Source organism: Trematomus bernacchii, unplaced genomic scaffold (assembly GCF_902827165.1).
Source record: "Trematomus bernacchii unplaced genomic scaffold, fTreBer1.1, whole genome shotgun sequence".
NCBI classification, from domain to species: Eukaryota; Metazoa; Chordata; class Actinopteri; order Perciformes; family Nototheniidae; genus Trematomus; species Trematomus bernacchii.
In genome coordinates, this window is record NW_022987513.1 from 985,775 (window position 1) to 1,011,633 (window position 25,859).

A 25,859-nucleotide genomic window follows, 5' to 3' on the forward strand; every position below is an offset into this window, starting at 1 on the left:
ACTGAAAGATTGGCTTTAATTAATTGTATTATGTCGACAAATGTCACATAAGAGTATTAGTTTAGTTGAAAGCAATAATATTAGTTGGGTTAGGGTTAGTTTTTGACATTTTATTTAAACCTAATATTATTGATTTCAACTAACCTAATACAGTTTTTTTCAGTGTAAAATCTTCTGTGGTGTTTAAAAAAAGTAAAACATTCAGATATTAGCCTTCCCTATCCTGATCTTCACCGCCACCTATGGCCTCATGTGTCTCTCTGACGGCAGGTTTATCTGCATCATATGGTTTAAGTAGAACCTTCCCTGCAGCTGTATACGTGGGGAATGTCACAACCATCCCATACTCATTCCAGTTCAAAGGTTACAGTATGGTGTGACTTCCAGTGGGCCCTCCCACTGCAGCTCGCACCTGTCTCCTCCTCCCCGAGAGGGCCTTCCTTCACTCCCAACCTTGGGAGACGCTGCAGCTGAAATTGGGGAGTAGAGGTCAAAGTTGGAGGGTTAATGTCTGCTGACACTCCAGCTCCCTCCCTGTGAGACAATCAGGCGTCTGAATCTCAACTCTCCTGTGTTTGCTCTGCCGGGCGGGAGAACCATCTATTTAGCTTAGCTTGAAACATGCAGAGCAGTACAGTTAAAGTGTATAACCTCCAATCATTTTTTAGAAGAGTGGGAGACTGGTGAGGCTCAAGGAGAGATAGGAAGTGAACAGTAGATGCATTATAGCAGCATATTCATATAATCTGAAAGCTAGGAACCTGTATATTTACTTGAAAGGGTCATCGCTCTAATCATACATTTATTTTAATTTTTTTAAATAAATTGTAAAAGTGCATAAGGGCTTAGAATAGTATGTGCACAATTAAATAACTGTCAATATTAAATATGTAAATATATGATGGCAATTCCCATTCTCTATTCTGCTCATAAATTGTTGCATCCTTTTATGTGTTGATACCATATGTTACAGAGATTTGGTGTCACATTTTTACATTTTTGACTACTCTAAAAGTCATCAAAATCTCTTCAAATACCACCTCAAAGCACCAATAACTTCAGGAACATCATGGAAAAAAACGTATGCTTTGATTATAGATATTATAGGTATTAAAAGCTTTTGACATTTAGAGATTTCTGGAAGATTTTCTGCAATTGTTCTAATCAGAAACTCCCTTATTGTGGATAGCAAAGGCACATCCTCTGATTCCCCTCGTCTCTACTTGGTAATTGTACATTTCAACGAGGCTCTGATTGTTACTGAATGAGTTCACAACAGCTCAGTTACCCCATTCACACCAACGGTGTTTCAGGGCCGGTTCGGAGCTGGAGCTTGAAAAGCACCGGGTTTTCCTGTTCACACCGCAGCGGAGCAGCCTCTAAGCTCCGGAATCCGGTTCGTTTCGAGCACCAAAAAGTTGTCCGTGTAGAAGCAAGAACCGCTTACGTCACGCTTACGTCGGAGGGGGGCGAGATTAACCTGAGCTAACAGTTAAGGTGAGTACGGCAAATACAAGTTGTAACAAGCAGTAGTGCTGAACAAAGTGACTAGAACGCAACCACACACTTGTAAAAAAAAAACACGCTTTATAAAGTCAGGCAACACTAACCAGGCTTCGTGTGATTCTGTTTATTTGTACCTTACTTTGACCATCCGTTCGCTGTTATTGATCATTGTGGAGAGCAGGCAGACGTTTTGTTTGTTATTATAGCAGCTATCGGATGGAATCAATACATGGGCTGCACAGGTTGTCATGTCCGACTATCACAAGTAGAATCATAATGAAAAATACGCCGGTAAAAAGTGCCTGTAGAAAACGGCTTAGCAAGTAGTCAGTTTAGCTTCGGTTGCTATGCTAACATCACCCATGTTATACCAGAGAAACTTTCATAACAGCGTTGTGATGCCAAACAGCGTCAATTCAGACTGTCACACATTCACTTAAGGGGAACTGGGGATATGTATCAGCTGCTTGTGTGACAGTCAGACAGTGAATACTTTAGAGCCGTGTGAAGCTAACCCGGAGCTAACGGGAGAATACACTCCCGTGGAAGAGCAGCCAGCACTGCAGCGGTCGGTAAATGCCGCTGAAACACATTAATAAACAATGAACCACGGCACTCTGGAGAAAAGTATAAGGTTGGAGAAGTCGTTATTTAATTTAATCTGGCTTCGTATGATTAAAAGCAACACGATCATCGACCCGACGCAGTCCCCGGCCCGTTGTTGTTGTGAGGTGAGCTCCGGCGTTGGGGAGAAAATCAGCGACGTAAACTGTGACGTCATGACGCAGCAGCGGCAGCACCAGTCGGGCTCTGAGCGGTGTGAAAAGAGCCGGAGCTAAACCGAAGTACCGGTCCTGAACCTGAAAAGCTCTAGCACGGAGCTTGAACCGGAGTTGCGTTGGTGTGAAAGGGGTAAGTGAGTGAGGTCGAGTTCCAGAAGATGGTCTCACTCATGCCCCTTTCACACCAACGCGGTTCCAGGGCCGGTTCGGAGCTAGAGCCTGAAAAGCACCGCTTTTTCCTGTTCACACCGCAGCGGAGCCGCCTCTTAGCTCCGGAATCCGGTTCATTTCCAGCTCCAAAAAATTGTCGGTCTAGAAGCAAGAACGGCATACGTCACGCTTACGTCGGGGGGGGCGAGATTAACCTGAGCTAACAGTTAAGGCGAGTACGGCAAATAAAAGTTGAAACAAGCAGTATCGCTGAGCAAAGTGACCAGAACGCAACCACACACTTATAAAAAAAAACACACTTTATAAAGTCAGGCAACACTAACCAGGCTTCGTGTGATTCTGTTTATTTGTATCTTACTTTGATCATCCGTTCGCTGTTATTGATCATTGTGGAGAGCAGGCAGACGTTTTGTTTTGTATTATAGCAGCTATCGGATGGAATCAATACATGGGCTGCACAGGTTGTCATGTCCGACTATCACAAGTAGAATCATAATGAAAAATACGCCAGTAAAATGTGCCTGTAGAAAACGGTTTATGCCACAATAGGATAGCAACAACAAGTAGTCAAGATAGTCAGTTTAGCTTCGGTTGCTATGCTAACATCACCCATTTTATACCAGAAAAACTTTCATAACAGCGTTGTGATGCCAAACAGCGTCAATTCAGACTGAAACACATTCACTTATGGGCAGAGATGGGGTCGTTACTAAATAAAAGTAATATATTACATATTACATATTACTTTAAAAAAAAGTAATATATTACACTACTTCGTTACTCTCTACATAAAGTAACTCGTTACTTTACTCGTACTTACTGTTACTTACTCGTTACTTTACTTGTTACTTTACTCGCAGGGCCGGCCCGCCCCTCCCTACAGGCAGATCACGCAGACTGCGGCGCACCTACAGTGTAAGGGCGCCACAGTTTTGCCTCTGCGAGACTCCACTTGCACCCCCAATTACTATTGCAATAAGGAAGACATAACACAAGTCTTTCTTTTTATATGCTCTTTAATAAAATAGGCTACCAGCCTACCACAACAAGCTTGCAAGACAGCTTAGCATGTGTTCTTTGCAGGTGTTTGTTGAGGTTTGACGTGGTGTTTACAGCAGTGGATAACAGCTTCTGGCCTGGACACAGTTTGCACCTCACCGTCACATTCCTGTCTATTCTTCGGACGAACTCAAAATAATGGGCATACCTCCACCCCTCGAAAGTTATCGCCATGTTTATGCAGCACTGCACGTGGAGATGTGGACGCGCAAGTCGCGCAGATTACGTACATATAAACCTGCGGCGGAAACCCCTCTTGTCTGTCAGTGTGATTATGACTGATTTTATAAAAGTAACGAAGTAACGCGTGTCGGGGCAATGTTAGTAACTGTAGTGTGATTAACGCGTTACACTACTCCGTTACCGACAAAAGCAATATTTTTACAGTAACGCGTTACACCCAACTCTGCTTATGGGGAATTGGGGATATGTATCAGCTGCTTGTGTGACAGTCAGACAGTGACTACTTTACAGCAGCCGCTGCCGTGTGAGCTAACCCGGAGCTAACGGGAGAATAAACTCCGGTGGACGAGCAGCACTGCAGCGGTTGGTAAATGCCGCTGAAACACATTAATAAACAATGAACCACGGCACTCTGGAGAAAAGTATAAGGTTGGAGAAGTCGTTATTTAATTTAATCTGGCTTCGTATGATTAAAAGCAACACGATCATCGACCCGACGCAGTCCCCCATTGTTGTTGTAGTGAGCGCCGTAACGCCGTTGGGGAGAAAATCAGCGACGTAAACGGTGACGTCATGACGCAGCAGCGGCAGCACCAGTCGGGCTCTGGGCGGTGTGAACAAAACGGGGGCTGAAAATAAAAACGGGTTCCGAACCAGAAAAGCTCTAGCACGGAGCTAGAACGGGAACCGCCTTGGTGTGAAAGGGGCATCAAATGAAATGGCTACTTGATACAAATGTTGGCTTATTGGGTCCAATGGACCCCTGCGATGTGGCATTACCAGTTTAAGCCTTGCCAAAATGTGGTCTTACTTTGGAGCAGTATTTCCCCTTCTTACCCACAAGCTAGCATGACCTGGTTTGACATGGACCAGTAACTCACAATAGCTTTAAAACTGATTCGCTAGAGCCTGAGATATTGAGAGGGTAAAGAGGGCTGGGGACAGATCCCTTTATTACTGACTTAAATTAAGACTTTCACTTATCCATGTCAATTACAATTCTAATTTGCATTGCAATTTACAGTTGTTGGTTGTTTTTTAAAATTCAATTAAGTCAACAAATCCGACTCATTCACCCTCTGTTTTACTTACTACAACCGTTAACTGTGTTAACAAGATTGTAAAAAGTTTGTGTTGTAAAACAACAAAGTCTGTTTCCTAATGACTTTTAAATACTTGTTAACTTCCCTTTTTATAATGCATCACACTTTCTCCTTTTTCTTCACGTCTCTTGGGATTGACCACAGCTGTATTAAGCCACAATGCACCCAGTCAGTTAACATGTGAGACAGCTTTCTTTTCCTCACTGTTCAATCACACGCATAAATGAAATCCTGACAAAGCGTTTTTAAACAGGCCTCAGACTTCTGTGTTAGCCACAATCGACCTGTACACTCCAGGTCAAAGGACAGAGTTTACCGAACCACATTTCTGTGAAAAGCTTCAGGGGCAATGTCCAGCCTGTTCTGGTTGGGGGGGAAGGAATGAAAGGGAGGATATTGTATCTCCATTTATGTGGCTTCCTGGGTCAGAGTTCAAAGATGAGAGGTCACTCCAGTTCAGAGGTTACGAGGTGAGGTACCATCCAAAGTGCTGAGCCAGTCAGCTAAGTTAAGGATGATGTTAACTGCCCAAACAAAAATAATGTCCTGAGCGGCCCTCGTGGTGCACTCACACAACAATAAACGAGGCAACATCAACTTTTTATGAATAGCACTTTGGCCAGGACTTTGATCAGACTTTTAACTGCTGTTGTACTCAAAATGCAAATTGCAGGTAACACCTTTTGTGAACAACAGCCTTGTAAAAGAAAACTATCCAATTTACCTGACTGACATGTTAAGTGCCGTCTCTGTTTATACTACTGACAATGAACTGAATTACTGCTGAAACACCTCGGCGGGGTTGCAGCAGGTTAGAAGGCTGGGTATCCAACTGGCTGTATACAAGTGGCCAATAACACAGCGTGATGTGATAGCAGAGCAGTGGGAGGGAGGAGGAGCTACTCACCACCCACACACACACACACACACACACACACACACACACACACACACACACACACACACACACACACACACACACACACACACACACACACACACACACACACACACACACACACACACACACACACACGCACACACACACACCACTACCCCCCATTCTAGATGTGAAAGGGAAACAGGGACAGGGAGGGGTAGAAGTAGGTTATGTTGTTGTGTTCTTATTCATGGGAACTCTGATGTTCTCCAGGTCCTTTGAGACATTTTGTTCAAGGCTATGTGGAAAACAGCGCCTGTGGGCCTGTGGACCTGATAGCACAGATTAGCACAAGATGTCAGAAAATAAAGAAATAAAAAGTACTTGGAAGCACAGTCATATGGGTTTAAACTGCTCATGACGACTGAAAACATGGAGTTATACTTCAAGTCATTTAACAATGGTGTATTGGCACATCTGCGGTATAAATGACACCCTACTTCACACTTTGGTGTCACGCGTTGACACCTGGGGGGTGCACCTCAATGACGGGTTTTACTTTACTTGGTCACTGTGTGCTGGGGCAGTTGATACATTCCTTTAACTTTCAAATATCAGTCAGTTCATTTCTTGGTCAACATTACAACTTGTCCCTATCTGTAAAGGTGTATCATTTATATAGGCAAAAACTCATCTGCGGTGTGGCGTTTCACACAACATGATTAATGTAATCGAATATTATTACTTGAGTGGAGAAGCGGAGAAGCGCAGCACAGTATGAGCCATGAAGCTACATTTGGGATGGACATTACTGTAGCAGAAAGCAGGAGGCACCTCTTGGACCTCATCCAAGGATAGGCCTAACACTGTATTAATGGATGCTGACTAATACCTCTTTTCCACTGAAAACCAGTTTGGTTCTAGTTCGTGCTGGGGCTTCTTTGAAAGAATAACTGGTTTCGCATTCCACCGCGATGCCTCATCATGACATCAACATTTATGTTGCTGATTTTCTCTGCGAAAACAGGAAAAAATTGGTTCGCAATCAGGCATTGGCTCCGAACTGGCCCTGGAACCACTTTGGTGGAAAAGGTGTATAAAAGATCGGTCGGAGCACTTCTTACCTCAGTCTTTGTGTAACTGGAGGCTATTTTTTCTCATCCACTCATCAATCAGGGTTAAGGAGTTATCAGTCTCCATTAAGGTTTTTGATTTTAGAATTGGTATTTGACTTTTCATCATGTGGGAACTTTAAACAAAGGTAGCTAACTAACAAATCACAAAAATATGCAGCCTTATTAGTTTGGTATTGCACCGCCACAAAGTTAAGTCTCATTCATAAAAACCATGAAAAATAGCTGTAGCTGAGGCTGAGATATTCTGATCTTTATTTTTCTTAAGGGTCACACTTTTCCCCTTATGCTGCTTATTAGCATCTTTGACCTTCTCCTGCCTGGTAAATGCTCACATTGCCCCAGTTTGAAACTCAGGATTTCTGTTTGAAATGTCATTATCTAATCACTGACGATATAACCCTGTAATGACAGGCTGATGTCTACATAAAACTGTTGGTGTAAACTCTGGTGACCCCCTTTGAGGTTCTGACATGCCAAGTCCATTATCCGCCCTCGGTCAATTTGGAGCCGATAATGACACAAGAGTCTGAATAGTTGGAACTAGTTCTTTGTTGTCAAGTTTGGAGAGTCAGGGCCTTTAAGTTATTTGGTGAAGTTCTCCTGATTTTACTATAAAGGAGTTTTGGACAATGTTTAACAAAAGTGCTTAATACAATACAATGCTATGACTGTGAAAGCTGCTGCTACTTTGTTCAAGGTTCAAGGTTCTTTATTGTCAAACTAACATAGCTACAGAGTAATTATGTTGTTGAAAATCTTATGTCACAGGCTTCTCCAACAATGCGACATAATAACAATACAGATAGCAAGAGCAATACAAAAAGAAAAATAGTTATAAAATAAAGTGAGCATGTGGAATAGTGCAGTACGAGTCTATATACAAGTTATTGGAATGATATATATTAGATATTAGATACATATTACTGAGTAGCAGATGAATGTTTTGAAGTTGTTTCAGCAGTTCAATTGTTTAACAGTCTCACTGCCCGCGGGAAGCAACTGTCTCCGAATCTTCTTGTCTTTGCCAGGATGCTGCGGTAACGTCTGCCAGACGGCAACAGAATGTGTGATGTGCAGACTGACTCTTTTTAAATAATTGGTTACATTTGAATGGTTCGGACCTTTCGAGTTTTGAATCTTTAGCATAATATAACATTAGTTTCTCCGTGACACTACAATAGTCCTTTTACACTTAACCGCTAGTGCGCTCGCCCCATATAACTTCTCTTCAATGCATTACCAGTCATCATGTATACTTTTACATTAGTAAAGAAATCACGTTACTTGTTTATTTCTTTGGTTGTTTGCTATTAAAAAAGGAATGTGTAGCCTCGCAGTGAATGCCCTGCAGTGAGAAAGCATGCTTATATATTTTAATTATTGAATTATTGCTGGCATACATTGTTTTACCTGGTGCGGGACACTAAATGGTTTGTTTAAATTGTTTCATTTGTTCATTTTTGCACATCACTACTGCCCAACACCACTACTCTTAAAGTCAGCAATACCCTCTTCACTGCAGGCAATGCCAACAGCCCTGTCCCTCGTATTGGTTTCTGCTGATGGTGGAACTATCACTTCCAATGCAATAAAACCACCTGTAGGACTGCACCTTAAAATAAAAAAATATATATAGTACTTCTGGATTATTTGAAGCTAATGTACTTGGAGGTTTCTTGCTGTACTGAGTTTGTATCCTCACTTGATTGCAATTATTGTCACATGACCAGTGGTAAAGGGCCCTGGGCTCTTATTGCCATTGTTTGCCTCAGGAAAGAGTAGGACCGCTGGACCAGGTAGAATCCCTAACATCATGTGGAGGCAGTTTGGATCAAATACAATGTAAAGTCATGTAATAATACTATTCAATCATCATGAAAAAGTTTAAAAATACAGTTATACTTTATAACAATAACATTAACATAAACAACAATTATTATGATCATTATGGTGATTATTATTATTATTATCATTATTGTTATTATTATAATTTATATTATTGTTAATATTACTACCATTGTTATTGTTATTATTATCATTAGTATTGGTATTATTATTATTATTTTCATTATTATTATTACTTTTGTTATTATTATTGTTATTATTGTTATAATTGTTATTATTATTGTTATTATTGTTATTATTATAATTATTGTTATTATTATTATCATTATATTATTGTTAATATTACTACAATTTTTATTGTTATTATTTTTATTATTATTGGTATTATTATTATTATTATTATTATTATTATTATTATTTTCATTATTATTATTATTACTGTTATTATTAGCCTATTAGTGTTATTATCATTATTAGTGTTATTATTATTGTTATTGGTATTTTTATTGGTATTATTATTTTCATAATTATTATAACTGTTGTTTTCACAAGTGTTATTAATATTATTGGTATTATTATTATTAATATTATTATTATTATTATTATTATTATTATTATTGTTGTTATCATCCCGTTATGTTTGCAAATTGCAGCAGCTGAGTGGAGGCATGTTCCTTTAAGGGTGGTGTCAGCAGCGCTGGGCGGAGGAGGCGGAGGAGGAGTGAGGCGGTCTCTGCTCTGCTCTGCTCTCAGCCCGGGGACTCCTAGAATAAACAGTTCCCACAGACTGCACGCTACACCTCCGCGAGAGCACAGTCGCAGCACAGAAAAAAAAACAACGAGGCATTTTTCGGACTTAAATTTTGATTTTCAAAGCCTGATTCGCCATTTTTTTTATTCCTACCAGAAGTGTCAAGACAGATGCGAGCGTTTTCATTGGATTTGCCTCCTCCTGTCGAATAATAGCGATGCGCCTCTCCGGCTGACTGTGGGTGGACACCGCAGGTAGGGGTCTACGTGCCACACATAAACGCACTGTCATATCTGTACAATTATTATAAACACCGGGGGGTGAAATATACACGCATACGGGACGCCATGTCGAGGATTATTCTAGATTATAACATGTTTTGTCGAGTGTCGTAAGGCTCGCATATGGATACAGCGCTGAAAACACTGCATAAACGCTGTAATAACAGCCACTGTCTGTGTTTCCTGGCTACCATATGACCGGTAAATTAGGCCCACTATAGAGGCATTTATCTGGGTCCAAATCTGATGCAATGAATACCAATTGTAGTGAATGTATCGTCATGTACGGAGCGTTCCAAAATGAAAGCGCCCTGTTAGTTCTCCGAGTGTATCTGAGGCTACTGTAGCGCTACTGTCACACTGAGCAAATAATACCAGCCCATGGCTTATTATTACCGAACAATACACCAGGCCTGTCTGTCCATGTCAAAGGGCCGGAGTGCAACGTTAGTTCAGTTAATGTGCTCAATCACATTGGGTCAAAACAGTAGACAGCCTCATATTTTGGAGTAGTTTTAGCACCACCAATGGGAAACACTCCACAGTTGCACTATTCTGTAAATTACATTTGGCAGGTCCTGCTCCTTAAAAAAGACCCAGAAGGGTTTTAAATTACCCCCAAGACCTTGGAAAGGACTTAGGTGTTGTTCTATGTTGAGCTTGAGATATAAATGGGTTTTCTGAGGTGTAAGAATGTAAATTTGTCCAGGGTAGGCCTCCATAGGATGGATACTTAATGTGGACCAGACCAAACATTTGGCCTGTTAATGCATCATAAACAGCCATGATCTGGATCCATGGTTTAGTTTATGAATCCCAATAATGGTCTTTTTGTTTTGCCTGAAACCACACACAGTATCCACTTGTCTGATACCACTGGCCTTTAACCAAAAGGGTTTCAGTCCAGTGTGCAGCGCTCTGTCAGATCACTGTGGCATCATGTCCGATATGTTTTGATGGTTGGATGTTTTCAGTAAGTGCCAGGGAGGAATCTTGTTGAGTGGCCTTTGCGTAGGTGTGGCTTTTCTCAAATGTCCTATTGCTTCATTGGACTTTGGATGAGCGTGGACGCAAAAGGTCAGGGGCTGAGGCTCGCTGCGAGTTACAGGAACGAGGGCAGAGAACTCCAGTTCAAGTTCCAAAAGGGCAACTTACAAAGCTTCCCAGCGGCAACCTGTTTGGATGTCGTAATATGAGGATAGAAAACACAACACACAGAGTTCAGTTACTGTGCTACCTTTCACAGAAGCACTGTCTGTAACTAAGACTAGAAGTCATAGCAACATGGAGAGAAGTCAAACTTTTTAAAGCCTTCTTAAATACTGTCTGTGTCTGGAGGACTGCCTTTTAGCCTTTCTTTTGTTGAGCATTTAAGCTGCTTAATTATTTGACCTGAACTTACACAAGATGTTCAAGGTAGTTCAGCGTGTCCTCTTTTGCCACAGATAACTAAAACCTGCACATTTATATCCCAACTTTAAAGTTTATGTTGGAGCACAGTGCGCTGTAACTCAAAGGAGCCTCTGTTGACCGGGCCATCTGCTGCTGAGTGATGTGCACTAACCTGCAGCAGAACCAGACCTGACATGTAAATGGGCAAATGCAAATGATGTGGAGGCGTCTGACTCAGTCACAAGACTGGACTCTGCACTCTGCTCTTATCCAGTGACGGCCGGCTTTAATGACAGCAAATCTTATCTGCCATCAAAACACCGCTGCTGCTGTATGAAAGGGTCATGTTTTGACGAGTGTGTTTACGTGTGCTCATCCACATGTGGAGGATATTTGTCATTATAGCATGAAATCACATTGCACTGAAAAAACTGAAACATTGACTTTAATTAAATGTATTATGTCAACAGATTTCACACAACTCTATTAGGTTAGTTGAAAGCAATAATATTAAGTTGAACCTAATATTTTTTATTTTAAATTAATATTATTGCTAACCTAATACAGTGTGTGAAATCTGTCAACGTTACAGTCCATTCCCTTTTTTAATCAATTGGAGGATTTTTCTACAGACACAGGAGTACCTGCCCAGGCACTTTTCTTTACTATCAATCTCTTCTACCACTGTGCCAACTCAAAGCCCCCCCTTTGTAAATGTGTCAGTCACTATAGCTTGAGACACAGTGCAGACAACACTTTTGGGTGGCATCCCACTTTTTCATAGCAGAGACTCGGGCAAAAAAACTAATGTGCAATCTACCAGAACAAGTGTCATGCATTTACTGCAGAGTTTCTGATTTATTATAGACCTGGGAGCTGCCCAGCACTTGTGTTGTTGGCCACCGAAAATGGTTCAAGGGCATTTTGACAGTAGATGTTGAGGAATAGAAGCATTTCTCATCCACTTACAGACTCTCAGCCCACTGAGGATTCAAACCAGAGACCTTTTGGCCACGAGCTCATTTCTCTAGTCTTTGTGTGCAGCATGCATTAAGCCTAATCATTTGATTGTTTGTGCATTCAGCAGACACTCTCTACTACTAAATACTGCTGCTGTTATTACTAAGGGGATCACACACACAATATATACATGAAAAACAGATTAAGGCATCATACACAACAGTTTTCATACCACACATAAGGCTAGGTTGCATAACATAAAAATAAATGGTCTTGAAATGGATATGAAGAAGACGAGGCTCACGTGTCAAGGCTTGAGCTATTAAAGTGTAAACAGAATGATGAAGCTAACAAAAGGATAACAAATGAACATATAAACACAGACATTAAAACTACCAATGCTCCACTATCCCGCCAACAGAGCCCCGTGCCCCCCCTGACATTTCAAAAAGAAAATATATATATATATATATATATATATATGTATATAATGTATATAGTACCAAATTGCAACTGAAGTAATCTATCTACGGTCACTTTTCACATTCAGATTTGACTCGGATAACGACTGACTTTCATTTTAAGTTGTGAGTTTAGTGTTTTTGACCCTAAGAAACACTGATGCGTTAATAAATAACAATAATCCACAGCTCCTCTCTCTGCTCTAGCACCCCCCCCCCCCCCCCCCCCCTAAAGCAGTACACCTCGGGGAAACACTGAACACTGTGTGGGCACTTTTCAAGTATTCCCACTGTTTGCTGCTTTTAAGAAAAGCTTTAGTAAGGGCTCTCGGTTCACTATCTCATTCAGAGACAATCATTCCTGTAGGTGCTTCTGTCGTCAACGGGAGGCAACCAAAGTCAATGGGACTCATTTTGATGACAAGGCAGGAACTGCTAAATGCGTCTTTACAGCCATCCCTCCTGGATGAGGGCTGGATTGACAAAATGTGAGGAAGAAAGATGGACGCCTCCGTTACAACCCCTGAGAGCTATACTAGCCCACGCTCATCTGTTGAATGACTCCCCTCCCGCCTCCTCCTCCTCCTCCTCCTCCTCCCTCTTCACCCTCACCCCCGACTCTCCACCCCTCTGCCTGCACCCGTCACCTTGGCCTTGGCGCAATGACAGGCCCCTCAATTATCTCCGCCGATTGATCGCTGCTGATTGCAATTGCCGTGAATTATTTAGACTTTGCTGAAATTACGCACTAGAGGGGAGATAAGAGGAAGATATCGCCGGTTCAATAAATTACATGTTACCCACATGAAGTATCGGCCTGTTTGGAAAACAACAGCTGTGTAAGCCTGACTGTCGCGATCAATGGAGAGGAGCAGGGAGACTGCATCAAGCAACCTGTTCCTCGGGCTACCAGCTCAACAGCCTTCCTCTTGTACATCGAGTAAAGACTTCTTCTTTATTAGGATCCCCATTAGAACTAGCATGAGCGTTGGCTGTTCTTCCTCGGGTCCTCACACACACTCAAACATACAGAAAACAAAACTGAAAACAGCTCATCATGCAATTCACAATTCAACATGAAGGGAAAACAAAAAGATCATCCTATTTTAACCATCATTAAGCCAAACTAAAATAATACAAATAAGTGTACATACCCACAGACACAGTTCAAGTATGCTTTTTGATACAGAGATACAAACTTTTGAAATGTAATTGGGAATTTTCCTGAATGATATTGACCGGCAATGAATTCCAGCTGACCATGGCTCTGGATATGACTCTTTTCTGTTTCATATTTGATCTAGTTTTGGGTAACTGAGATTAGGTGTGGAGTAAAAGACCTCCTGGCTGATGTGAGAGAATCTGACTGTTCCTGGTCACAGTGGAGGAGCCCGTCCTGTAGCAGAGCTGCGGCCCCCGGGCTGTGGAGGGGCCGTACGAAGGGTTCTTTACCTTTGTGGGGAGCCAGGATGCTGCAGTCAGACAGAGGGGAAGGTCTCTGCTTCACCACAGGCAGGCCAGTGTCACAGAGTGGGCGTTCTGCAGAGGGAATGAGGACAGACGCTCCTCGCTAGAAGGAAAACCCAGCTTGTGTGGTCATGTGATGAGCTTGTTTTCTAACGCTTGTCTGTATGTTCAGCTGCAACAGTCAGAGCCTGTATTTAATTAAGTCTGTGGTAATACATCAAGCCTGTGTCATGCCTCGCTCAAACAAAGCAGCTTCTGACCGGCCTCCAGACAAGGCCACTGCACCTTGAGTGATAAATGCTATTGCATTCAGTCCAAGAAGCCTTAAGCTTCTGTGACCTAACCAGCAGTAAAATGGCTCTCTGCTGACGTTGTGTTCCTTTAGAAAGAGTGGTGCTTCCCGATTTGAGGGAAGCACTACCCCCCCTTGTTGTGCACCGCTAAAAATGGTCACCAAGTGCTCCACTCAAAGGTCAAATTTCAACTTTGACCTAATTGCCGCTGACCTTTTGGCGCACAACCAATCAGATAACAGCTGTGCACGTTGACCTTAATTAAATGTAATATGTCAACAGATTTCACATCACTGTTTTAGGTTAGTTGAAAGCAATAATATTAAGTTTAAATAACAAATATTAGATTGAACTTCATATTATTGCTTTCAGCTAACCTAAAAACAGTTATTTGATATAATTCTTTTGAAGTCAACGTTTCAGTTTTTTCTGTGTCTGAAGCAGCTCAACCTAGCAGAGGAGCTAACCACAGAAATGAAACTAACTAGCTGTTTGACTACCTGTTACGCTTGGCGCCCAACATCGCGGTGAGCGTATCATGTGAAGGCAGCTTAAGGGTCGAACGCTAGAACAACGTGTCACAAAGTCCAGAAACTAAGGTCGGCTGTTATTCAACTGTGACTTATTTTATGCGTGTTACGTGGCGGCAGTGCAGGGGAGAGGCTGGGGCTAAGTGAAAATGCCACTCATTCCTGAAGAGTCCCTGGCCTCGTCAAGGTTAGTGGCTTGTCTTTGTAAGTTGAGGGATTGATGCATGAGCCTGTCTGGCGCTGAATTCAAAGTCCAAAGCTGTCACAGGCAAGCAGCTCTCTCCCCATTCCCTCCCTCCCTCCATCCCTCGCCCCCTCCCTCCCCTTCTTTGCAGGCTATCACAGGGCCCGTCCTTCCCAACTTCTTAGCAGCCTGTCCTTTTGGGAACCTTGAGCGGCCCAGGCAAGGACACAGCGTCTGGTGCAGTAAGCCTGTGCAGAGGGGGAGGCTTTACATAACGCTCTGCTTTAAACATGGGTGTATGACTTCCCTGACATGGAGCAGAGCTGCACAGCTCACAGCACATGTCCCCCCCCCACCTCCCCCCTGATAAGGAGGGGGCAGAGAGATCCCTGCAACTTAATTATATCTTTCTCTTTTAAAAGCTTTTGTTTGAAATTACATTTTCCCAGGCAATTAACTAAAGAGGAGTTTTCAGAATGTATGAATGAATGATGGATATATTGCATAGGATGACAGGGGAACAGGGGAGGGAGGGAGGAAAGGGGGGGCGATGCATATGCAGTATATGCTGTGAGATTTATTTCCACTGCGAAACGGGGGTGGTTTGAGGAAATTCGGCAATAAACGTTGTGCCTGAGAGCTGTTCCCTTCAGGGTTCATAGGACGCCATTCTGCCGTCAATATTTGGAGTATTTTCAGTGAAGCTCTGTGGGAGGAAGACGCAAGAGCTGGGGCTTCCCCAATCTCTCATTCCTTCAGTCCCACATATCATAGAAGTTGGATATAACTTGCTGAATAACGTTACATGCTCCTCACCTCAAACCCTTTTGGCGTGAACTGTAATTGTGTAACGTTTTTGCTTCTAGTGATGAGCTGGATTGTTGCTGGGCAACAAGAGACCTGAGCGGGTGGCCGTGGAGTCGGAGCTATGAGAGTTCAGACAGATCCTCAGCACAGTACATGGCTTCCAGTACAGGAATGTCACTGAATCCCCTTGAATACTTTACTTTGTATGTTATTCCCAGCGAGTTGATGTGTTCGTCCGGAAGAGTCTTCTAGGGTTAGGGTTACATTACAAATATCTTCACGCTATTTTGAAGGTGTCAAAGAATACATCAATTACATATTTAACCATGCCAAGATGTTTCTTATAAGTGGCACATCTCTAAATTAAGAAATGAAAGCACTCCCACACCACAAAGCGAGGACATTTTGCATAACCTCAGCCCCCGTCTATCCCTGAAAGAGGTTTCTTGAATATCTGAAACATGCTGTCCCTTTGTAAACCTGTAAATCCATTAGCGAGGTGGCGTTATTCAGCGTGTCTTCATAGAGCTGGGTAAACAAGTGCAGCTTTCTCATGACTGTTGAAGGCGAGCGGTAGTAGAGAGGCCATTTGCGAGGAGATGGAGAACACTGATGACTGGAGGCAGCCGTATGACCTATTACTTTGGGAAAATGGAGTGGTGACCAGAAGACTGCTGGCTCATACTCTGCTCACCCTCTGCCCTTGAGCAAAGGCAATTAACCTGGATTCCTCCAGTAAATATCCAGCTGTAGAAATGGAAGGAGATGTGCGAGTGTGATAATCGTGTAAGTGACTTTGAATAAAAGTGTCCACTAAGCAGGAAGATTAATGCGGCTAATAGAATCATAGCTTGTGTTTTGAAGTTATCAAGGACAGCTGAACATGTACAGGCAGTCAGGCCTCCTCCATCTCCTCTGTCTTTGTGCACTCTTCCATACTCACACACACTCACACACTTCTCCTCTTTCCTGTGGCATTAGGGCTAGAGCATGACCTTGACCTGATTGCTGAGGAGGCTTTTTAAGTAACTCTCCAGAAGGAGATCCAATCATGTGACACCCTTCACCCAGCCTCACCCCCTATCCTCTCTCCTGACCTTGTATGTCTGCGGCCATGAGGGGGTGGGACGCTTGCCACAGGCATGCATGTGGCTGTCATTCAATCGGGTAATCTGTCCAAGGTCAAACAGGTTCAAGGTCGTGTCAGAGAGAGCAGTGCGGCAGGATTTTGGAACAGCCGCTCAAAAGTTTCCGCCCTGTTGGAGCGCGGTGACGAGCGGGTTTAGTCATCCTCTCAATTCTCAATCACCGATACCAGCATATGTCAGGGAAAGGTCGTCCCGTGTCCACAGTGATTCATGTCTCACTCCCTACAGCTGCCCCGCTGTTTAAAGCACGCTGGCTCACTGTCTCTGCTCCAGAGTATTTTTATGCTAGTGCGTTAGCATTTCTGCCCCCTAGATATGTTTACCATATGGCTGGGTAAATCAGGAGGCCGGCCTACTTTGTGAAAACATGCTTTAATATATCCTTTTTTTAAGGGGTTGGGGATTTAAGAAATATTATACTCACAGGGCATAAATAAATCAGAAAGCCAAGAAACAACAATAACAAATGAAAATAAATCAATAGGATTAAGTTGACGGATAATGGATACATTATTGATTCTCGTAGTACTATAATTGTCACATTTAACAGGAGGGCCATTGGTAGGTTTTTGTGTTGTGTACCTCACACATCTTTCCCATCGATCGTCAAAGGTATGAACTTGTAATTCTTGTGGTTATTTTTATTCCAAGATGCATCCATTTATGAAGCTATAACACATCCTAGCCAAATACAAGTCAATCACATGGGACATTTAGGAAATCTACTACACTGCTTTGTCTCCACATTATTGTTGTAGAAATGGAAAATCAAAGCTGCAGCTTTCCTTTAACCTAAATTGTTATAGAAAACAAGACTTTTTCCTTAAATACAGTTGTTATGGAAAGTTTCCATTCTGTTATGCTGTCTTTACAGTATTGTTTACATTTGTATGTCTGGGGTGATGACCATGCATCATTTAAAAATATTTATACAGTCAGTGAACGTGAATCCTGTTTTATAACGTAACTATTTTTGGATCACATTTTGGAAATGTGCAAAGAAGGGTAACATTTTACAATTGAGTAATTCTTACCGTGTTAAGCCACAACTTAAATATAATATAGATATATACAGATATTCCCTGAATGTAATATGTGTCTGACATAAAAGGCTGCACACAAGGACTCTTCATGGCACAACTAATTTTCTTTTCGCAGAAATGTACTGTTTCCTAACTCTGTGTGGATAAATAATAAGTCATTCTCAAAAGCTGTTGTTCTCAATCATTGCCTACCTGGAGGACATTATATTCTAGAGATGTCCCGATCCGATCACGTGATCGGGGATCGGAGCCGATCACGTGATTTTCAAAAGATCGGAATCGGGAGAAAAAATCGGGGATCGGGAAATTATTATTTTTATTTTTTTATAAAATGTTTTTATTATTTTATTTAATGTTACAAAACAAAAATGACCATGTTCACGTCTTAAAGTCATCCTGAGGCCTTAGTTTTGGTTTAAAATTACACAACATCATGTATGTGTTGCTTCTTTTGGGTTTGTTTTCATATACCTGGTTGCTTATTTCTCTCAAATCTGGCAACAGAGTGGGCAGGGCGCAGTGTCTAATAGTAGCAGTAAGCTAACGAGAGGCTACGTTCAGCTGGTGACTCGGGAGTTGGGACAGAGAAAATGTCAGGAGTTTGGAAGTATTATAAAAATTGAAAGCGGAGGCTCCGCGTGGTGGAAAGAACAGAGCTACGTTCAACACGACCAATCTAATACGCCACCTGAGAAACAAACACCAACAACAACAACACGAGTACACAGCGGCCACTCGGGTAACGGCACTGAAACAACCAACACTTTCAGAGACTTTTAAAAGGAAAGAGAAACTGCCCCAGAACAGTGAAAAGGCCAAAAATAACAGCCAAGATAGCTGAATTCATCGCGTTGGATGACCAGCCGTTATCTGTGGTGGAGAACGTGGGGTTTAAGGGACAACTTGAATACTTTTTTCCTTTTTTTTCTCTTAATGCATTGCATAAAGATCGGATCGGGAAAAATCGGTATCGGCAGATTGTCAAAATCAAATGATCGGAATCGGATCGGGAGCAAAAAAAGGTGATCGGGACATCCCTATTATATTCTCTTAGAGCATTTGGCCAAGAGGCAATTCAATCAAATAGTTTACAGCAGGGGTCGGCAACCCCTGGCATGCGGCACCGTAACCAGTGGCACACTAGGAATAAGTGGAATAAGTGTGCAAAATATTAAAATTTTACTTTCGGATCCTGAACGAGACCGCCGCCAGGGCGCGTCTCCCTGTTACCTGCAGAAGGAAGCCATGCACGCAATGCAGCCCCGCTCTCTTTAACTCCAGGCGACTTTCTGCCGCTTTCCTCCGTGGTGAAACGATCAGGGGTGCAGTGCTGATCGTTTCACCACACTTAACAAATTGCAGTAGGCTACCCATAAGGAGCTGTACAAATGCCGCAATTTTTGCGTGGCTGTGTCTTTAGTTTAAAGCCCAGTGGCGATCTGCTCATCTCTCATCGAAATAATATGCTACAAAGGGGCGGACTGGCCATCTGTGTGTTCTGGAGAATCACAGAACGGACGATCGTCCTTATTATTATGCCGTTTAAACCAATTATTTAAATTTGTTTGTTAAATTCGGCATCACGAGCGTGTAGTAGTAGTAGTAGTAGTAGTAGTAGTAGTAGTAGTAGTAGTAGTAGTAGTAGTAGTAGTAGTAGTAGTAGTAGTAGTAGTAGTAGTAGTAGTAGTAGTAGTAGTAGTAGTAGTAGTAGTAGTAGTAGTAGTAGTAGTAGTAGTAGTAGTAGTAGTAGTAGTAGTAGTAGTAGTAGTAGTAGTAGTAGTAGTAGTAGTAGTAGTAGTAGCACGATATTGGAAAAAACTGACATTGCGATATTTTCTTCCCCTGCGATATGAAAAAAATACAGGAATTGAAGAAAAGACCGTTTTTTTTGTCCGCAAACCATCCTTTCTTGAACTTTAATGCTATACGATTGGAATTGTTTTAACAATATTTAACCGGATGAAGGATTTTAGTCACGGACTTCTGGATCTTAAGTTATCAGAGCAACAAGCTGAGCTAGCTCGGTTATCCTGCTGTGATCTGATCAAGAATGGTTGTGATTGGTGGTTTGCTGTGCATGCAGTGCCTGCATGTCACTCACTCAATTACCCCTGACATGAGAGCCACGCGAGTTTTCCTTTTGTAGCAAGCAGCAAAAATAATTGTGACGTGTTTGAGTTCATTTGCCTACTTAATATCGCACGTCCTAAAAAAAAAAATGGTGCTTATTAAACTCTGTTTTTTAATGATGGCCCCACTGGGAATCACACTTTAAATCCTGACATTGTTAGCTCAGTGTTGCCTCCACTTGATTTTGTGCAGAGAGTTTTTACAGCTAAAATGAAAGTGATCCCTTGCTAGGATTTCACATTTAAAATCAGACATAATTTGCTGCCTGACACACACACACACACACACACACACACACACACACACACACACACAGAGGAGTCTAGAGGAACCTGTAGCTTTGGATGTTGATCTCAGCCTCAGCAGGGGTGCCCCCCCCGTTAACTGTTATGTCCAAATAGAGCAGCAAAACACAAGTGTCGCTAACTCGTATGTTATTTTAAGTTGAGCCTTGTTTGGTTATAAGGGTTATGGGGGCTACAGTAAAGTGTGTACGACGTGTGAGCTCACACACACACACACACACACACACACACACACACACACACATACATACACACACACTCACTCTGCTGTGAGCTGTGTTTACATGTCTGGGGCTGTTGCTGGCACAAGAGCCAGAATGCGTGCTTTATCCAGGGCCTCTTTCTCTCTAAGCCACCTTCCCTTCCTTTTGCAGTTGACCTTGGTGCTTATGAGGAGGCAGGGCTTGACCCACATCCACCTCCTTAACTGGAACTCCACCACCGAATAAACACACCGGACACACCTTTTTCTTCTTTCTTTAAAGGCCGTTTCCTCTCTGTCTCTGGTCTTTTTTGCGACAAATAAAATGAAGATACAGCACAGCTCCCGTGTTTTGGCCCTGGCAGCAGAGAAAGTGGAGCAGAGGGCTCCATGACTCGTCTCCGTGGCACCAACATGGCTGTGTGCACTGGGTCACCATTAGCACGCAGAGGCTTAGCACCGGGCTGGTGAGAGTTTAGCGGCAGGTCAACCCTCCTCTGGTTTTTAAAGTGGAGTGTCAAACTGTGGCTGATGCAAATGAGGACACACACACACACACACACACACACTCTAACACATGTAGTGGCTAGCATCTGGTGGGACTAATGTTCTTGCGCAGGGAAACTGTGCGGCAGAGTGCTTACATAAGGCCCACTAATGTTCACAGAGCTATTTTACAGTCTATTGGTCAGAGGTTTGTGTAACCAAATTTAAAAAATCTGTGTTTACAATGATGTGGCTTCAGAAGGGCTATGTGTAAAATCACTAATACACTAATACAATAGAAATACATTTTATCGCAGTTTGGACTAGTGCAATACTCAAACCGCAGGAAGCACTAATTGTGTTCAAATGCATTTTGGATGAATAATTGTGGAGCTGCAGAAATATCCTGGCCTACATATCTACAGATTTAATAAAACATTGTTTAAACTGTACAGAAATAAAATACTGTTTATTTTTTTCATTATTATTCAAAGATCATCAATAAGGCCAATATTGTAGATCTTATCGAAATTGCAATATCGTTCAAAATATGAAGTTTTTTTTTTTTAGACAAAAGTCTTACGACTGCTATAAAAGGATGAATCACACTAGTCTGTGGACTTATTCAGTTCAGCGAGCCTCTGTGCAGGTAAAGCATGATAATTAAATGTCACTCTCACTCCTCCAGATATAGCTCTTGAACAGAAGCTAAACAATGGTTGCTAGGCGACACCAAGGCACCAGTGAGTGATGATTTTCTTCCGGCACATTAATATTAAAATTAGCAGTCAAAGGTGTGCGTTGATTAGGTATTTCACAATGGCTTTCAAACAGTGATACAAAGGGCAGCAGAATGTGTTTTGTAAAGGGATGAAAGTGTCAGCTGCTGTCAGGGGAACGTGTGTCCAGGAGCCATGCTTAATGTATGGACGATTACAGGAGCAATGCATGAGTGAGCGCCGCTTCATGGGCCAGGGCTTGCATGAGAGCCCGCTGCGTAGGGCTGCTCGATTATGGCAAAAATCATAATCTCGATTATTTGGGTCAATAATTGATATCACGATTATTAAAAACGATTATCCATTTACTTTGAAAACATCAATTTATTGAAAAAAATTAATGGAACAGTATGTTTTTAACAGTTGAGTACCCTGAACTTTAAGTATAATTCAACTGAAAAACCAATAAAATAAAAAAATAAATAATCGTTTTATTTCGATTATGTTGTTTTCATAATCGTTGCAAGCTAAAATCGTAATTGCGATTAAAATACGATTAATTGAGCAGCCCTACCGCTGCGTGATCAGATATATCATGAGCTAACACACAGGCATGGGCCAGTGTCATGCTACCAGGCATAAGGACAGATCCCTGATCAGCCAGCCCCGGAATATAGCAAAGACATCATGACTTTTCAAGAAGCGATGCCAAACTATAATAGGTGTCAAATGAGTCAAAGAGCAGTGTGTACGTCTCGGTAAGGTAGAGGATTCCATTCAGCGTTTTGAATCATCAGGATCATCAGAATCAGAATATTTGATTGATCCCAATGGGAAATTAGGTCATTGTAGAATAACATAACACAGAATACAAATATTTATGAAAAAAATTAAATTAAATTGTGCTATAAAAAAATAAAAGAATTGATACACATGTGTAAGGTAAAATTAAATATGGAATATAATAACAATATGTATGTAAACATAAGAAGTTAATCAATAATGTGCAGTAAAATGGATGTCCTTATCCTCTTTATAATAATAACATATATTTTATATAGTGAAAGTCAAAAATTGAATAATATAGAAAACTAATATTTATGGGAACATAAGAAGTTAAATAAAAAATGTGCACTTTGTCCTACAACATCACAATGATTCATATATTAAAATGTGTATATTACACATTCACTATTTTAAAACATACCAACAACCACAGTATTTATAAAGACATCAATGATGAAAACCAGATTAGTATTTGAAACGTACAATCTAATATTTTCTATGTGGTATGAGTATTGCAGTTAAATAATTGCACTGGTTCTAAAAGTATTGTCTATAACAAAGACATAATGTCGGGGTGTCAGGCGGTGGAGCACTGATGAAGCCTGTGGCTGGTGTGACCCCATTGTACTGAGGCATGTCAGACACACAGCAGAGCCACATATAAAGGGCCACATGAAGTATCACCACATACATGGACTCGTCACAGAGGAGTCTCTGAGTGTCTTTTTGAACCTCTTTTCTTCCTTTGTTCCCCTCCCTCTCTGCCTCCTGCTGTCTCCCTCGATCATGCTCTGCACAACTCCTTGCACGATGTTAGGCAGGAGAGAGAAAAAAATAGAAGAAAAGTGGGTCAGGGCGACCTATTTTCTTCCCCACAGTTCACAGAGGCAGAGGGTGGCGGTGTTATCGTCAGTTAGACGAGGAGCAGGGGCCTGATGGGGAGGCAGGGCCTTGTCGCGAGACGCAGCCACTCAGAACTGGGTCAGCGGCAGAGGCTACGTCTTGTAAACGGCTTGTCATACTGGGGAGAAAAGCTGCAAATGAACCATAGATTATACACCCCGAGCTGAGCACTGAGGTCTCTCCCCAGCCCAGCACTTCTGAAAACACACGCACATATAAGCCTCACAGAAGCCGGAGTCTCTGAAGCACTGCCCCTCCTATAAGTTCTCTTCCCCTCTCAGTAATAACGTTTGATTACTGCTCAAAGCTCCGAGCCACACACACTTACAGGATCTGTTCACATTTCTCTTTCTCTGACACACGGGTGGCTGTCTGCTAAAAATAGCCCCCTTTCTCCCAGATTTGCTTGACTCTATTCAGGTCAGGTTATTTACTGTACCAAGTTCAACTGTGGTTTAGAAATACAGATGCTTATTCAGCTGCACTGACCTCTTTGCGTATCATCTGCGCCAATGGGAGATATATTTCTGACTTAAAAGAAGCTTTTTGTTTGTCATTCTGGTGAACTCTTCAAAGGAAGCCCAGTGCCTGCAGTGCTGGCTGAACTACCCCATCACAAATCTTATGAGAGACTGAGTCCTGGGTACATTGTGTTCATGTTGCCCTCCAGCCATAGGGGAGACATTATCCACAGTCACCATATATTTTTGATATTGATTTTAAATGGGTCCGTGCCATCAGGCCTTAACAATTTGGAAAAAAATCACTTTTTGCAATTACAATATAGGAGGGATTGAGCATTTTCCCATCATTATTCTCATCATTGAAGAATACATTCAAATGATCACGGTGCTGATATTTACTGCCAGGTTCATTCTGTATAATACACTTTGTAGGCCTGACAATCTATGCAACTCATCAACTACTTTGGATATTGCAATAGTCCCGATTTCAGTTTCGATATAAAATATTATTAATTAATATTAATCAATTTTACAGCCATTTGTGCCATCTCGTTTTTTCTCAGTTTCGGGACCTCCACCTCGCATATAACTGCTGTGTCTGTTTGTATTGAGCTTAAGTAGAGAAAGACCTCAGATTGAGCGTCATTATTGTTGCACAGGGGTCTGCTTATGGAGCCATGCAATGTCCAGGAGGTAGAGCTCACTCATATTTCACTATGAGGAACACATCTGCCTGTAATGAATCTGGTAGGCTCCACAGCCGAGCGGGGGGGATCTATTGTGGGCCTTTTGCTAAATGTCAACACACCAATCTCCCTGCTATGAAAACTAGGTAGGAGGTAGGGCCGCACAATTTGACAAAACATCTCTAATTGCTATTATTTGACTGATATTGCGATTGTGAAATGATTCAAGTTATTGAAAGGATTGATCCTTTTCACATGTATTCTCATTGTTAGATAGATCATAGATTGATTTTTTTTTAAGAGTGTGTGTGTACCAAACAAACATGTATATTAAGTTATTAGAACACTTTTCGTAGGCTGGAATATCCCTGCAGCTTCAAAACTTCATTCAAAATTGTATTTTAACACATATTTTGCCTTCAACACATATTGTGCTTCCTGCGATTTGATTATTGCCCTACTCCGTGTTGCGATCGTGATAAAACGAGACAATGAGAGGGATTTCACTGCAAATAAACACACGGTTCATGAGTCTTTTCCCAATTTCAGTCCGGACTGAAGATATGGTTCTTGCTCCATATAAGGCCTTATTAGCCGTAAATGTGTCACACTAACATACATAACATAATATTCCAAGGTTGGGCTAAACGTGGCGGGGGATCAGATTAGCAGCCAGACTCCGGTTCGTACACACCCGGCCCTCGCCAGGAGGAGCAGACCTGTCCCATGTTATTCTTAGCCCCAGAACTTCATGTCTCTGTGCAAAAGCCCCTTAACGCTAATTGAGGAGACTGCTCATGGCTCATGTCGCTCAACAACAGCCTCTGAGGGGGTGTACGCCGTCTGCCTTCCTCTGAGTGTATATGTGTGAAGGTGAGGCATGCTGGGCAGTAAAGCGGGCAGAACCAGCTCTTGGCCTCTCCAGTGTTGTGTTGGGCTTTTTCTCTCCCTTTTTTTGGTGGTCGGGAGCCATCGCAGTGCCTTAAGCAGATGGTTTCCAGCAGGCCTGCGTGTGACATGTGATAACATTACAGTTTTCAAAGGTCAGGCATGAAGAGAACCAGGAGGAGGGCTCTGCCAGGCTCACAGTGTCCGAACATCCAATATAGTACTTTACACACTGAGGGAGGGTATAATAAGCTGAAATTCACATTAGCATATAGCCGTATTATATCTCTGTGTTCCAAAATGTATAA

The 25,859-nt window shown here is 42.0% G+C and overlaps 1 protein-coding gene across 1 annotated transcript in view; it reads left to right on the plus strand.

Moving 5' to 3' along the window:
* Positions 1-9,443: 9,443 nt before the first annotated feature.
* nrip1b (nuclear receptor interacting protein 1b) overlaps positions 9,444-25,859 on the plus strand; it is a 43,311-nt gene continuing 26,895 nt past the window's right edge. The window contains exon 1 of the mRNA XM_034112962.1: positions 9,444-9,670. The gene's annotated coding sequence lies outside the window, so the exon portion shown is untranslated. The remainder of the gene's footprint in view (positions 9,671-25,859) is intronic.